The following is a 14,760-nucleotide window of genomic DNA, read 5'->3' on the forward strand; positions in this document are numbered from 1 at the left end:
AATGGCAATAAAAACATAACTATCAGCAATTACTTTAAATGTAAATGGACTAAGTGCTCCAATCAAAAGATATAGGGTGGCTGAATGGATAAAATAGCAAGACCCATCTATATGCTGTCTAAAAGGGACTCATTTCGGCTCTAAAAGCACACACAGACTGAAAGTGAAGGGATAGAAAAAGATATTCCATGTAAATGGAAATGAAAAGAAAGCTGGGATAGCAATATATCAGACAAAATAGAACTTTAAAACAAAGGCTGCAAAGAGACAAAGAAGGGCATTACATAATGATAAGGGAATCAATCCAACAAGATATAACACTTATAAATATTTATGCACACAACATAGAGGCACCTAAATATGTAAAGCAAATATTAACAGACACAAGGGGTGGGGGAGAATTCACAGCAAAACAATAACAGTAGGGGACTTTAACACCCCACTATTCATATCAATGGATCTATCAGCCAGAAAAGTAATAAGGAAACATTGGCCTTAAATGGCACATTAGACCAGATGGATTTAACCAGATATATACAGAACATTCCAACTAAAAAAAGCAGAATACACTTTCTTCTCAAGGGCACATGGATCATTTTCCCGGATAGATCATGTTAGGCCACTAACATGATAAGACAATCTAAATAAACTTAAGAAGATTGAAATTATATTCAGCATTTTTCCCAGCCACGATGGTACGAAATTAGAAATAAGTTCCAAGAAGAAAACTGGAAAAAACACAGATGGGGAGGCTAAACAATGTGCTGTTCAATAACCACTGGGTCACTGAAAAAAATAAAAAAGGAAATGAAAAACATATTAAGACAAATGAAAATGAAAACACAGTGCTCCAAAAGTTATGGAATGCGGCAAAAGCAGCTCTCAGAGGGAAGTTTGTTGCAATACAGACTCACACAAGAAACTGGGAAAAGTTCAAATAAGCAATCTAAATTTATACCTAATGGAACTAGAAAAAAAAAAGAGCAAACAAACCCATTAGTAGAAGGAAGAAAATAGTAAGATGAGAAAGGATGTAAATAAAATTGTTACATAATACATATGTACACACAAAGAAAGAAAAGATCAGTGAAACTAAGAGCTGGTTCTCTGCAAAGATAAAGTCGGTAAACCTTTAGCCAGACTCATTAAGAAAAAAGAGTAGGCCCAAATAAATAAAATCAGAAATGAAAAAGAAGTTAGAACGGACACTAGAAAAATACAGGTATCATAAGAGACTACTGTGAACAATTAATGCCAACAAATTAGACAACTTAGAAGAGATGGATGAATTCCTAAAAACACAATTCTTCCAAGACTGAACTAGGAAGAAACAAAGTCTGAACAGATCAGTTATTAGTAATGAAATTTGATCAGAAACCCAAAAAACTTTCAATAAACGAGAGTTCAGGACTAGATGGCTTCACAGGTCAATTCTACCAAACATTTAAAGAGTCAGTACTTATCCTTCTCAGCTATTACAAAAAAAAGGAAGGACATTTCCAAACTCATTTCACGAGGCCAGCATGACCCTAATAATCAAAACCAGACAAAACTACAAAGAAAGAAAGAGGAAGGAAGGAAGGAGAGAGAGAGAGAAAGAAAAGAAAGAAAAAGAAGAAAGAAAAAGAAAGAAAGAAAGAAAGAAAGGAAGGAAGAAAGAAAGAAAGAAAAGAAAGAAAGAGTTATAGGCCAATATCTCTGATGAACATAGGTGCAAAAATCCTTAACAAAATGTTAGCAAACCCAATTCAAAATACATTAAAAGGATCATACACTATTATCAAGCGGTATTTATTCCAAGGATGCAAGGATGGTTGCAAATCAGTGTGATACAACACATTAACAAGATGAAGGATGAAAATCATATGATTCTCTCAATAGATGGAGAAAAAACACTTGACAAAATAGAGAAAAAATACCCATTTGTGATAAAAACTCTCAACCAAGTGGGTAGAGGGAATGGACCACTTTCTTATAACACATAAAAATAAACTCAAAATTGATTAAATATTTAAATGTAAGACCTGAAGTCATACAAGTCCTAGAAGAAAACAAAAGTAGTGAGCTTTTTGACATCAGTCTTAGTGATACTTTTGCATCTGTCTCAGCAGACAAGGACAACAAAATCTAAAATAAGCAGATGGGACTAAATTAAACTGAAAAGCTTTTCACAGTTGAGGAAACCATCAACAAAATGAAAAGACAGCCGACTGACTGGTAGAAGGTATTTGCAATGATGCAGCCAAAACATAAAGACCTCCTATAACTCAATATGAAAAAAACAAAAAATCTGACTAAAGATAGGCAGAGGTTATGAAGAGACATTTTTCTAGAGAAGACATACAGACAGCCAACCGGCCCATGAAAAGATGTATGGCATCACTAACCACCTGGAAAAGGCAAATCAAAACCACAATGAGATATTCACACCTGTCAGAATGGCTGTTACTGAAAAGATCAGAAACAACAAGTGTTGACAAGGATGTGAAGAAAAGGGAAGCTTTGTGCACTGTTGGGAACAGAAATTGTTTCAGTCACTATTAAAACAGTATAGAGACTCCTCAGAGAATTAAAAAATAGAACTCCCATATGATCCAGCAATCCCACTTCTGGGTAGGGGAATGGAAAAAAATAGGTGAAGAGGATTAAGAAGCACAGTCTTCCAGTTCTAAAATAAACAAAAGACACAAGGCCATAATGTACAGCATAGGAAACATAGTCAAACATTTTGTTACAATTTATATGGTGACGGGTGGTAACTAGACTTCATGTCGTGACCATTTAGAAATGTATGTAAATATTGAATCACTATGCTGTATGCCTGAAACCAATATAGTATTATGTCCATTATTCTTAAGTAAAAAAAGAAAAGAGAAATTGACCAAAAATTGCTCAAAGACCGTGCCTACCTGGTTCTGAAATTTCATACTCAAAGAAACGCGTGTTTGAACAGGTCATTTCTGCTTTTGAGTCTACCAAATCTGTCACCTGAACTGCTGTGTTTTGTAGAGATGAGAAAAAGTGGCTCATTAGAATGTATTTACTTTTCTAGTCTGACTTCCCTCCCCACCCTACCTCAGAGGTGAGTATTGCAGAGATGTGGTGTGGCCAAAAGGCTGCCCCTGCAGCGGATGAGACACCGGTGGAGCTGTGGCTTTGAGGGAGCTAAGCTGCCTGGGCTCAAATCCAGCCAGGACTTCTCACTAGCTGTGCAACCTTGGAAAAATGCCTTTCAACTGCTCTGTGCTACCGTTTCCACCCCTGTGGTGCTACCTATTCTATAGGAGTTTTCACAAAGTGAAATGGCTCAATATTTCTAAACTGTCTATGAAGATGTTGGGGAAGTGACAATTTAAAGATAGGGTCAATAATGATGTGACCCAATTCTGATTTGATGTCTTGGCCATAAAAATAATAATCAGTTCCTGGATATCTCAGTCATCTTAGCCTTCTCCATACACTGAAGTAAACTTAAATGTTCAAAAAAGGAGGTAAACCAAAGAAGGCATAATAGGTTTAGTGAATTCACCACAAGAATCCAGTTACGCCCTCAATGTATAAAATTGGGAAGGAGCAGAATCCGTATTTCTGGATATCCCTATCAAATCTGATTTAAATCTTTTCTTATTAACAATTTCACTGTGCCTATACCGGAGAATGTGTTTTACTGATTTATTCTCTTACAGGATGCTCGTAACTCAACTACATTAATGTTCAATACAGAATCCACGAGCAAGCTAAATGGAAATACATTGCATTTGCTATTTTAAACTTCCACTTGGGGAGACTGCTTGCCCTAGGGACCTATTACATTTCTTTTTGTCTTTATCTTGCCTCATTTGAAGAAATTAATAAAAAGTTATATAGTTTTTTTTAAACTAGCTATAGATGGTTTGAAGTGTCTCTTACAAAAGGAAGATCAGATCTTTTTGAATTGAGGTTAAAGTGACATACAGTACCGAATACCTGATATTCTACAATATTTCTGCATTTTGATTTTTTAAAATTTATTAAGCCAGTATAAATTAAATATTCCGTTTTAAGCAGTGCATACTAGTATTTTCAGTATTAGAAGGGAATTATTTTATTTAATGGTATTATAAAACAATAGCCATAGTTTTCATGTAATAAATTGGGAGTGAATAAAGGAAAATAATATTTAGTGCCAAGATGGTCATTCATATGTGATTTGGGCTTAAACAGAAGGACCCTTATTAGAAAGAAAATGTCAGGCAAAATGTTCCCAAATTGTGAAAACTTTCACTTGTACACCCAAAATCTTAACATCAATTATTTTGTACTAAGGCAATAGACAATAACCATATGTACATACACTATGTAAAAGTATGTTTTATAGTATTAATCATAATGCCAAAAAATTAAAGCAATAATAATGAAATAGTTTGAATAAGTTAAGGCACAACCAATAATAGATTGCTTCGTAGTCATTAAAATTGTGGTTTAAAAAATATTTGTTATATCCAAAATATGTTCATTAATGTATGACTATAATATAATGAGATCCTAATTTTATTGTAATATATATTATAACTTACTCCTCATTCATTCACACAGAAATTCACATACACACAAATGGATTATGCAGACATTTTAAGGATGGCTACTTTGGGAAAGTAGGAACAAGGATGTAGTTCATTTCTTTTTTATGACTTTTTGCATTTCTTGATTTTCTGTAAATAGCATATTTGATAATAAAAAACAATGTGTTATTGTGAGTGCATGTTATTATAATCTTCTAAAATTTTCAGCATGTTCATGTTGGAGGAGGTCATCGAGAGTCTGTGACCACCAATTGACCTGTAAGCTGGACCCCAGCAATTGCAGCTCCTCATTCCTTCCCTGTCCTTGGAATATGCACTCAACTTGCCTTCACCAGGCTAGAAGCTGACCAAAGACACAGGCTTGAGATAGTAATAAGTGTTGAGACCTTATGGATGTTGTATGTCACAGCCCAGGTAAGGCCTCTGTATAAACTTTAAGATTCTGGTGGTGGCTGTGGAGATCTACTCATAGCCTGCAGCTGCCCAAGACAAGCCTTGTATGTAAGTACCCTTGTTAATTAACCAACCTGGAGTGGTCTGCCTCTTTGTTGGTTTCCCCTGTCATCTCTGTAGGGAGGCTGGTTTCAGATTCCACTGGGGAAGCTACCAAGGTTGTGAACTAACATCTAATTCACCTGTAACAACTTAAGTGGAATAGCCATTTATGGATATCGAAAAAATAATTAATGTATTAGCCTTTTACTGCAAAGACTAATAAATGATTCATTTTTAAGCACAGCATATTTACTTAGGATTATTAGCACATTAACTTGTATGAACCCAGCCTATAATCCCTGTTGTGAAATATAAGGTTTATGAAATTTGAACACTTCAAAAGTATTGTTCCTATTTACTAAGAGCTTTATCAAGGTTGTCACATAAACAAACATAATTGTATAAATGTTATCTATTTTTCTACCATAAAGCCCTATAGTAACGGAGTAAAAATATTGTTTTTCATATAGCAGAGTTGCAAAAAAAAAGACCTCAATATTTATATGCTAGGGATTTAATGGATATTATATTTTCCTAATTTTCAGATGTTTTTAACACTGTTTGCATTACCTGCTCTTTTAAGTCAATTGCTAAATAAATCTGTTCATCTGAATGATATGACATGATGAAACTATACCGAGCTAAAAGCAAAACCTGCAGACACTTAAGCTGTTCTCTATCTCATTTGTCTTTTATTTAGCTAGAAGTAAAGACCCGCTCAGCAATGTCTCCATTTCTAGTCCATTCCAGTGTTAAGCATAGCATAGGCAATGCTCATGAAATGTTACCTGCAAGAATCATCACCAGTAGAGGAAGAAGTTAGTGATGTCAGCTGGAAGCAGAGCATAAAATCGTAGGCATGGGTGCTCAGTAATACATGTTAAATGGCTGAAAGGCTAACAGTTTTTTTAAAACTATACTTGAATATAGACACTTATTCTTGGTCTCTTCACTAGTTTATATATTTTATCTTTTGAAATAATAGTAACAATGACAATTTATTGAGGGCTTCCTCTGTGCCAGGCACCGTTTTAAATGCTTTCCAAATGGGATAGTTTTAATCTTCACAGCAGTAGTTCTGTGAGGTGGATCCAACCAAGATCACACTCATGTTATACAGGATAACCCAAGAACAGTGAGGTTGCCTGATTCAACCCCCATTAAGGACATCTCTGGAATTTGAACCCATACTCTGGACCACTGTCCACGCTGTCTCAAATGGGCCAGCAGCTGCTGTTTACCAGCCACCAACTCTTCTGTCCTCTGCATAGCCCATATCATCATCTAACAGTTTCAAGTTAAACCCATACAGAAGATGAGGGTTTTATTGTTATTTTTATTTTTTTAAAGATTTTATTTATGTATCTGTCAGAGAGAGAGAAAGCACAAGCGGGGAGCAGCAGGCAGAGGGAGAAGAAGCAGGCCCCCCACTGACCAAGGAGCCCGATGCGGGACTCGATCCCAGGGCTCCGGGATCATGACCTGAGCTGAAGGCTGATGCTTAACGACTGAGCCACCCAGGCATCCCGAGATGAGGGATTTTAATAGCTGCAAAAGATTTGCAGAAACGATTTCTCCTGCCCCTGGTAAGTAAGAATCAGAAGGAATTGTCCAGACAGTGACCCCCTGCTTTCTTTTCTCTCCTCTCACAGTTGAAAGCCCTGGAGACAGGTAGGACTCAGGGTTTTAGATCGCATGTGCAGGTTTCCAAGACTCATACCTCGAGAATTGCAAGGTTCCACGTGTCCAGTGGCTTCTCCGCCTAGAGGATAGGACACTATCTAGTACATGCACAGCTGCAAAGGGCTGACCATTCTGTTTTGTGATTGAAGTTTCAGATATCCATGGTGTGGCTCTAGAGCTTGTGGTTTCATTGAGCTTTGCCTGCATGTCACTGTTTACAAAGGTGGAATTGAAGAGCAAGATACAGCGCAGCTGCAATGTTGGATGCAGCGAGGGGTGTCCTATGTAAATGCTCTCTTGCTTTGGAATGTAATTTACGCTATCAGGGCTGCCTCGCAAAGCAGCAAACCACAGCTTCACCAACCTCGTCCTATCCAACCCATGTCCCCTTTCCCTCTTTTTTAGGTTCCAGTTGGCTTAGATTTCCCGTATGCAGGTTAAGCCCTAAAAATGCAAAAGACCTCTGCAGTGAAGAGCTCTGGGGACCATATAAAGCTAACACGTTATGAAATAGAGCTTAGTTTACTCTTATAATCTGAATTCCAGCTCACATAAAGGCCAAATTCAGTCCCTTTTCAACCTATGGCACTTTTTATTATTGTTATTGTTATTTAAATTTTTTTGTAGTTTCAAGTTTTTCTTTAAACTCCAGTTGGTAAGCATGTAGTGTAACATTAGTTTTAGGAGTAGAGTTTAGTGATTCATAACTTACCTAGAACCCCAGTGCTCATCACAACAAATGCCCTCCTTAATACCCATCACCCATTTAGCCTATCCCCCCACCCACCTCTCTTCCTGCAACCCTCAGTTTGTTCTCTATCATTATGAGTCTGTTTTATGGTTTGCCTCTCTCTTTCCCCCCCTATGTTTAACTGTTTTATTTCTTAAATTCCACACATGAGTGAAATCATATATTTGTCTTTCTCTGACTTATTTCACTTAGCATGATACACTCTAGGTCTATCCACGTCATTGCAAATGGCAAGATTTCATTCATTTTTATGGCTGAGTAATATTCCACTACACACACACACACACACACATACACACACACACACACTGCATTTTCTTTATCCATTCATCAGTCAATGGATATTTGGGCTCTTTCCATAATTTGGCTATTGTTGATAATGCTATAACCATCAGGGTGCATGTATCCCTTTGAATCAGTATTTTTGTATCCTTTGGGTAAATATTTAGTAGTGCAATTGCTGGATCATAGGGTGTTCTATTTTCAACTTTTTGAGGAACCTCCATACTGTTTTCAAGAGTGGCTGCATCACACTGCATTCCCACCAACAGCATAATAGGGTTCCCCTTTCTCTGCATCCTCACCAACATCTTTGGTTTTCCTGTGTTAATTTTAGCCATTATTATAGGTGTGAGATGATATCTCACTGTAGTTTTGATTTGTATTTCCCTGATGACCAGTAATGTTGAGCATCTTTTCATGTGTCTGTTAACCATCTGGATGTCTTTTTTGGGAAAATGTCTGTTCATGTTTTCCGCCCATTTCTTAACTGGATTATTTGTTTTTTAGGTGTTGAGTTTGGTAAGTTCTTTATAAATTTTGGTTATTAAGATATGTCATTTGCAAATGTCTTCTCCCATTCCAGAGGTTGCCTTTTAGTTTTCTTGATTGCTTCCTTTGCCGTGCAGAAGCTTTTTATCTTGATGAAGTCCCAATAGTTCATTGTTGCTTTTATTTCCCTTGCACACAGGTTACTGCCTGTGTTCTCCTCTAGGATTTTGATGTTTTCCTGTCTCACGTTTAGGTCTTTCATCCATTTTGAATTTATTTTTGTGCATGGTGTAAAGAAGTGGACCAGTTTCATTCTTCTGCATATGGCTGTCCAGTTTTCCCATCACCATTTTTTGAAGAGGCATTCTTTTTTTCCCATTGGATATTCTTTCCTGCTTTGTTGAAGATTCGTTGACCATATAGTTGTTGGTTCATTTCTGGGTTCCCTATTCTGTTCCATTGATCTATGTGTCTGTTTTTGTGCTGGTACCATACTGTCTTGATCACTATAGTTTTGTAATATAATTTGAAGTCTGGAATTATGATGCCTCCAGCTCTGCTTTTCTTTTTCAAGACTGCTTTGGGTAGTCAGGGTCTTTTCTGGTTCCAAACAAATTTGTTCTAGCTCTGTGAAAATACTCTTGGTATTTTGATAGGGATTACATTAAATGTGTAGATTATTTTGGGTAGTATAGACATTTTAACAATATTTCTTCTTCCAATCCATGAGCATGGGATGTTTTTCCATTTCTTTGTGTCCTCTTCAATTGCTTTCATAAGTGTTCTATATTCAGAGTACAGCCCTTTTATCTCTTTGGTTAGGTTTATTCCTAGGTATCTTATGGTTTTTGGTGCAATTGTAAATGGGATCGATTCTTTGATATTTCTTTCTACTGCTTCATTGTTGTTGTATAGAAATGCAACAGATTTCTGTACGTTGATTTTGTATCCTGTGACTTTACTGATTTTGTATGTTAGTTCTAGCAATTTTTTGGTTGAGTCTTTTGGGTTTTTTACACAGAATATCATGTCATCTGTGAAGAGTGGAAGTTTGACTTCTTTCTTGCTGATATGGATGCCTTTTATTTCTTTTTTGTTGTCTGATTGCGGAGGCTAGGACTTCCAGTACTATGTTAAATAACAGTTGTGAGTGTGGGCATCCCTGTCTTGTCCCTGATGGTAGAGGACAAGCTCTCAGTTTTTCTCCATTGAGGATGATATTAGCTATGGTCTTTTGTTTATGGCCTTTATGATGTTGAGGTATATTCCCTCTATCCCTACTTTGTTGAGGGTTTTTAATCACAAATCAGTGCTGTACTTTGTCAAATGTTTTTTCTGCATCTATTGAGAGGATCATATGGTTCTTATCCTTTCTTTTATTAATGTGGTGTATCATGTTGATTGATTTATGAATATTGAACCACACTTGCAACCCAGGAATAAATCCTACTTGATCGTGGTGAATGATTCTTTTAATGTACTGTTGGATTTGATTTGCTAGTATTTTGTTGAGAATTTTTGCATCCATGTTCATCAGGGATATTGGTCTGTAATTTTCTTTTTTAGGGGGCTTTTGTCTGGTTTTGGAATCAAGGTAATGCTGACTTCATAGAATGAATTTGGAAGTTCTCCTTCCATTTCTATTTTTGGAACAGTTTCAGAAGAATAGGTATTAACTCTTCTTTAAATGTTTGGTAGAATTCCCCTGAGAAGCCATCTGGCCCTGGACTTTTGTTTACTGGGACAGTTTTGATTACTGATTCAATTTCTTTGCTGGTTATTGGTCTGCTCAAGTTTTCTATTTCTTCCTGTTTCAATTTTGGTAGTTTTAAATGTTTCTAGGAATTTATCCATTTCTTCCAGATTGCCTAGATCATTGTGAAATAATCTTCCAGATTGTTAGCATATAGTTTTTCATAATATTCTTTTATAATTATTTGTATTTGGAGCATTTAGTCCATTTACATTCAGAATAATTATTGATAGATAGGAATTTAGTGCAATTGTATTACTTGTTTTGTCATTGTTTCTAGAGATTTTCTCTGTTCTTTTCTAGTCTTTGTTGCTTTTGGTCTTTCTGTCCCACTTAAAGAGTCCCCTTTAATATTTCTTGCAGGACTAGTTTAATAGTCACACACTTCTTTAGTTTTTATTTGTCTTAGAAACTGTATCTCTCCTTATATTCTGAGTGAAAACCTTGCTGAATAGGGTATTCTTGGCTGCATATTTTTCCCATTTAGCACGTTGCTACTCTTCTCTGGCCTGCCAACTTTCTGTGGAAGGATCTGCTGCTAACCCTATTTGTCTTCCCTTGTAAGTTAGGGACTTCTTTTCTCTTTCTGCTTTTAGGATTTTTTTCCCTTATATTTCACAAATTTAACTATGTTAGGTCTTGGTGTTGGACAGCTTTTGTTGATTTTGATGGGAATTCTCTGTGTCTCCAGGATTTGGATGTGTTTCCTTCCCCAGGTTATGGAAGTTTTCAGCTATAATTTCCTCAAATAAACCTGCCCCCTTTTCCACTCTTCTTCTTCTGGAACTCTTATGATATGAATGTTATTATGCTTTATGGACTCACTGAGTCATTCATGATCCAATATTTTTATTTCCCTCTTCTTTTCAGCTTCATTTTTTCCATAAATTTTTCCTCCTTTATCACTTATTTGTTCCTCTGATTCTTCCATCCTTGTGATCATTATATCTAGTCGGTTTCAAATCTCAGTTATTGAATTTTTCTTGTTGGCCTGACTAGTTTTTAGGTCTTTTATCTTTGCAGTAAGGGACATCCTGGTGTCTTCTATTTTTTTTCCTCAAGCCCAGCTAGTATCCTTATGATTGTTACTTTAAATTCTGAACCAGGCATATTATATCTGTTTTGGTTAGTTTCCTGGCTGTGACCTTTTCTTGTTCTTGCTTTTGAGATGGATTCTGCCATCTTGGCATTTTGCCTAGGTTTCTGTCTTCTTCTGTGTGTTAGGAAAGCCTGTTATGTTTCCTGCTTCTCAGAGTAATGACTTTATGAAGAAGAGGTCATATACTTTCCAGGGCCTGATGCTTCAGGAAGTATCTGTGGTGTGTGCCGTGTGCACTCTGCTGTTGTGTTTTGGCTACTCTTTCCCTGAGGTCAGTCCTCTGCAGTTTCTCCTTGCCTGCAGTGGGGAGTGTTTGGACCTTGGCCAACTGTGCTAAGTTTTAACTAGGTGTGCTCTGGTCTGCTTACTAAAAGAGAATTGATGCTCTTCCCACTAGACCTGAAGCTTTGCAGCACTCTGTGGTCAGTAGACATGGTACCTGCGGGCTGTTGAGCTGGTCTTCTGGGGGAAGGGGCCCACTGCTCTGGTTCTCAGGCACACTTGCCCAAGGAAAGCAGCACCAGCAGAGCTCAGGGGGTTGGGGATTGGTGTAAGCAGTTTAGGCCACCACGGCTGGCACTGTGCTGCTTACTGAAGTTAGTTTATGCTAAGGGATTGGGGAGGAAAATGGTGCCAGCCAGCTCCCTAGTCCCTGGAGAGTAGAGTTCACAGCTGCTGCTGTCTGGGAAGCCCTCCCAGAAGAGTGAACAATCTCCCTTCTTGTGTCCAGGAGACCCTCAGATCGCTACCTTCACCCTGTCAGTGTCTGGGCTGTGTACCCACCCAGCAGTGTTGTGCACCTGTGTTCTATCCCAGGCAGGCTGGCTGAGTTTTAAAACTCCAAACTTTGGGGACCTGTGCTGGTTCTCTGGGAGAGGGTCTCACCATGCTGGAACTGAATGCAAGTTGTCCCAGAAGGGCAGTTGCACCAAAGCGCAGGGGCGTGGAATTTGGAGTAAAGCATAACAAAGAGCCAGTGTCCACATTAGCCACCCTCAGCAAGGTTCTCTGTGCCTATGCTGAGGGGTGGGAGAGGGAAATGGTGCCCACTGGCTCTTTTGTCCCAGGAGAGGCAATGCCACCTCTCCCAGATGTGCTCCAAGAAGGGGGACCATCCCGTCTCTCCCAGTGCATCCCCAGGGATCCTCAGATCATGTCTTCTGCCTCTGGGCTATCTGCCCTCCTTCTCGACAGGAACACTGCAGCGTCCTCAGGGATCCATACCAGCAGACCTCTAATACTCCAGTCTTTGAGCCCTGCGGGTTGCAAATACTCATGAAAGTCAGCCCTTCTCATTTTCCCAGTCACTGGTTTTAAGGAACTGTTTTCCCCTGTGCACTCCACTCTCTGTCTTTCTCTGTCTCTATCTCTCTCTCTCTCTCTCTCTGTGATCAGGGCTCCTTCCCCTCCACTGCACCCATGATCTGTTTTTCCCCCTTACCTTCCACAGTGTAGCCTCTTCTCTCCCTCTAGTTGTGCAGTCTGTTCTGTGAGTCCTTAGATTGATTTCTTGGGTATTCAGAATGATATTTATCTAGCTGTGCTTGAGGGATGAGGCAAGCCTAAGGTCCTCCTGCTACTCCACCATCTTAGCTCTTCCACCTCTTTTCAACCTATGGCACTTTATGCCCTTGCTGAATGATTGGGAAATTTGAAAACAATCCACTGAATGTTAAGGAACAATTATGTTAACAATATTCACGCTTATATCAGCTGGAAAATATTCTGCCTTACTAAACAGAGACATGTTGTTATAATTAGAGATAATATGCAAATTCCTAGATTATAAAGGAAAGAAAGATTGTAAGGAAAGAATTGAAGACGCTAGGTGGTGGGGAAAAATTAGCATCTCAAAGGAGAGGGAAGGAAAAAAAACCATGAGCATTTGCAGCATATGAGGGGGTGGGCAGGTATATTTTACTTTGTTTAAATTCATTGATACTAACTGCTTTTTAAAACATCTTGAGAGATTGATTTTTCACTTGAATCAGATTTAAATTCTAATTTCTGACTGATATAATTGAGAACTATTAATTTATGAGGACTAATTTTCTTTATCAGTCGCAAGCATGCCTGATTATAAGAATCACATGAGTCTCTTGTTAAAAACACAGATTTCTGGGCTTGACCCCAGAGATACTACCTAAGGGTTAGAGTCCAGAATTCTGCACTTTTTCTTAATCTTTATTTTGAGAAAATTTCAAATATGTATTTTTATCTAGATTCACCAGTCATTAAAATAATGGCAAATTACTGGGTATATGGATGGATGGATAGATAGAAATAGGCCCTAATAATCTGTTCTTATAAATTTCATTATGAGTCCCTAGCAGTTTGAAATTCCCAGACTTAATCTAGAAAGTAACAACAAACCTTTAGTTAGAAAAACATTACTCTCAACATGTAGCTGTCAAATAGTCTTGTTCAATGTGAAGTAATATCATACATCTGAAAATGTGTTTAAACATATACCTATCATTTAAAGAATGAAAGCCCATCTTCCCTGTCCTTAACCATTAGAATGTTAGCAGGAAATTAGAGTCCCTTTTTCCTCATCATCCACAGGGAACCATTGACTAGATATTGTGTTATTAGTTCCCTAGCTTTTCTTTAGAGCTTTACTTTCATGTATATATTTGAAAAAAGTATTTAGTTTTTCTGCCTTTGAACATAAAAATAAAATCATATAATATTCTTCAGTGACTCTTTTTTAAAATTTATTTATATATTTGAGAGAGAGAGAGTGTGCGTGCACCCATGAGTGGGGAGGGGGCAGAGGGAGAGAATCTTCAAGCAGACTTACTATTGAGTGAGGAGCTCAACACAGGGCTTGACCTCACAACCCATAAGATCATGACCTGAACTGAAACCAAGAGTCGGATGCTCAACCCACTGAGCCACCCAGGCACCCCCAGTGACTTACTTTTTTCCTCAGTATTGTATTTTTGAGATTCATCTATGATAATGGATGTGGTTCTGATTTGTTTCCACTGCAGTGTTCTATTATATGATTATACCACAATTTATTTAGTCTACCACTGACGGATAATAAAAATGTTTTCAATTTCTCTTCATATGAAAGTAATATCAAGAACATTCTTATGAGGGCGCCTGGGTGGCTCAGTCCGTTGAGCATCTGCCTTTGGCTCAGGTCATGATCCTGGGTTCCTGAAATCGAGCCCCACATCAGGCTCCCTGCTCAATGGGGAGTCTGCTTCTTCCTCTGTCCCTCCCCCCTGCTCATGCTGTCTCTTACTCTCTCACTCACACACACACACACACACTCTCTCTCTCTTTCTCGAATAAATAAATATCTTTTTAAAAAAAGAACATTCTTAGGTATGTTCTGTGTGTACATGTACAAGAGTTGCTCAAAAGTACATACCTATGGATGTCCAGGATTGAAGGTTCTAGAAAGGTATCATTGATTTTCTAAATACCAGGGATTCTTATCATTGGAGGGTAGGACCAATTTCCTGAACTCCTTTGGCTGGACAGCAATTGCACACACTAGTTTTTTGGTGGGCTTCAGAATACTTTTATACCTCTTGAAACATTGTACTAGTAACTCAGGCTTAAAGGACAGAGTGGAGATGGTCCAACCCTAGTTGGTCTCTTTGCCCCATACTTACTAGACAAACATTTG

The sequence above is a fragment of the Eumetopias jubatus genome, unplaced genomic scaffold, assembly GCF_037043125.1.
Source record: "Eumetopias jubatus isolate StellerSeaLion01/CBP00866 unplaced genomic scaffold, mEumJub1_p1.0 scaffold_1, whole genome shotgun sequence".
NCBI classification, from domain to species: domain Eukaryota; kingdom Metazoa; phylum Chordata; class Mammalia; order Carnivora; family Otariidae; genus Eumetopias; species Eumetopias jubatus.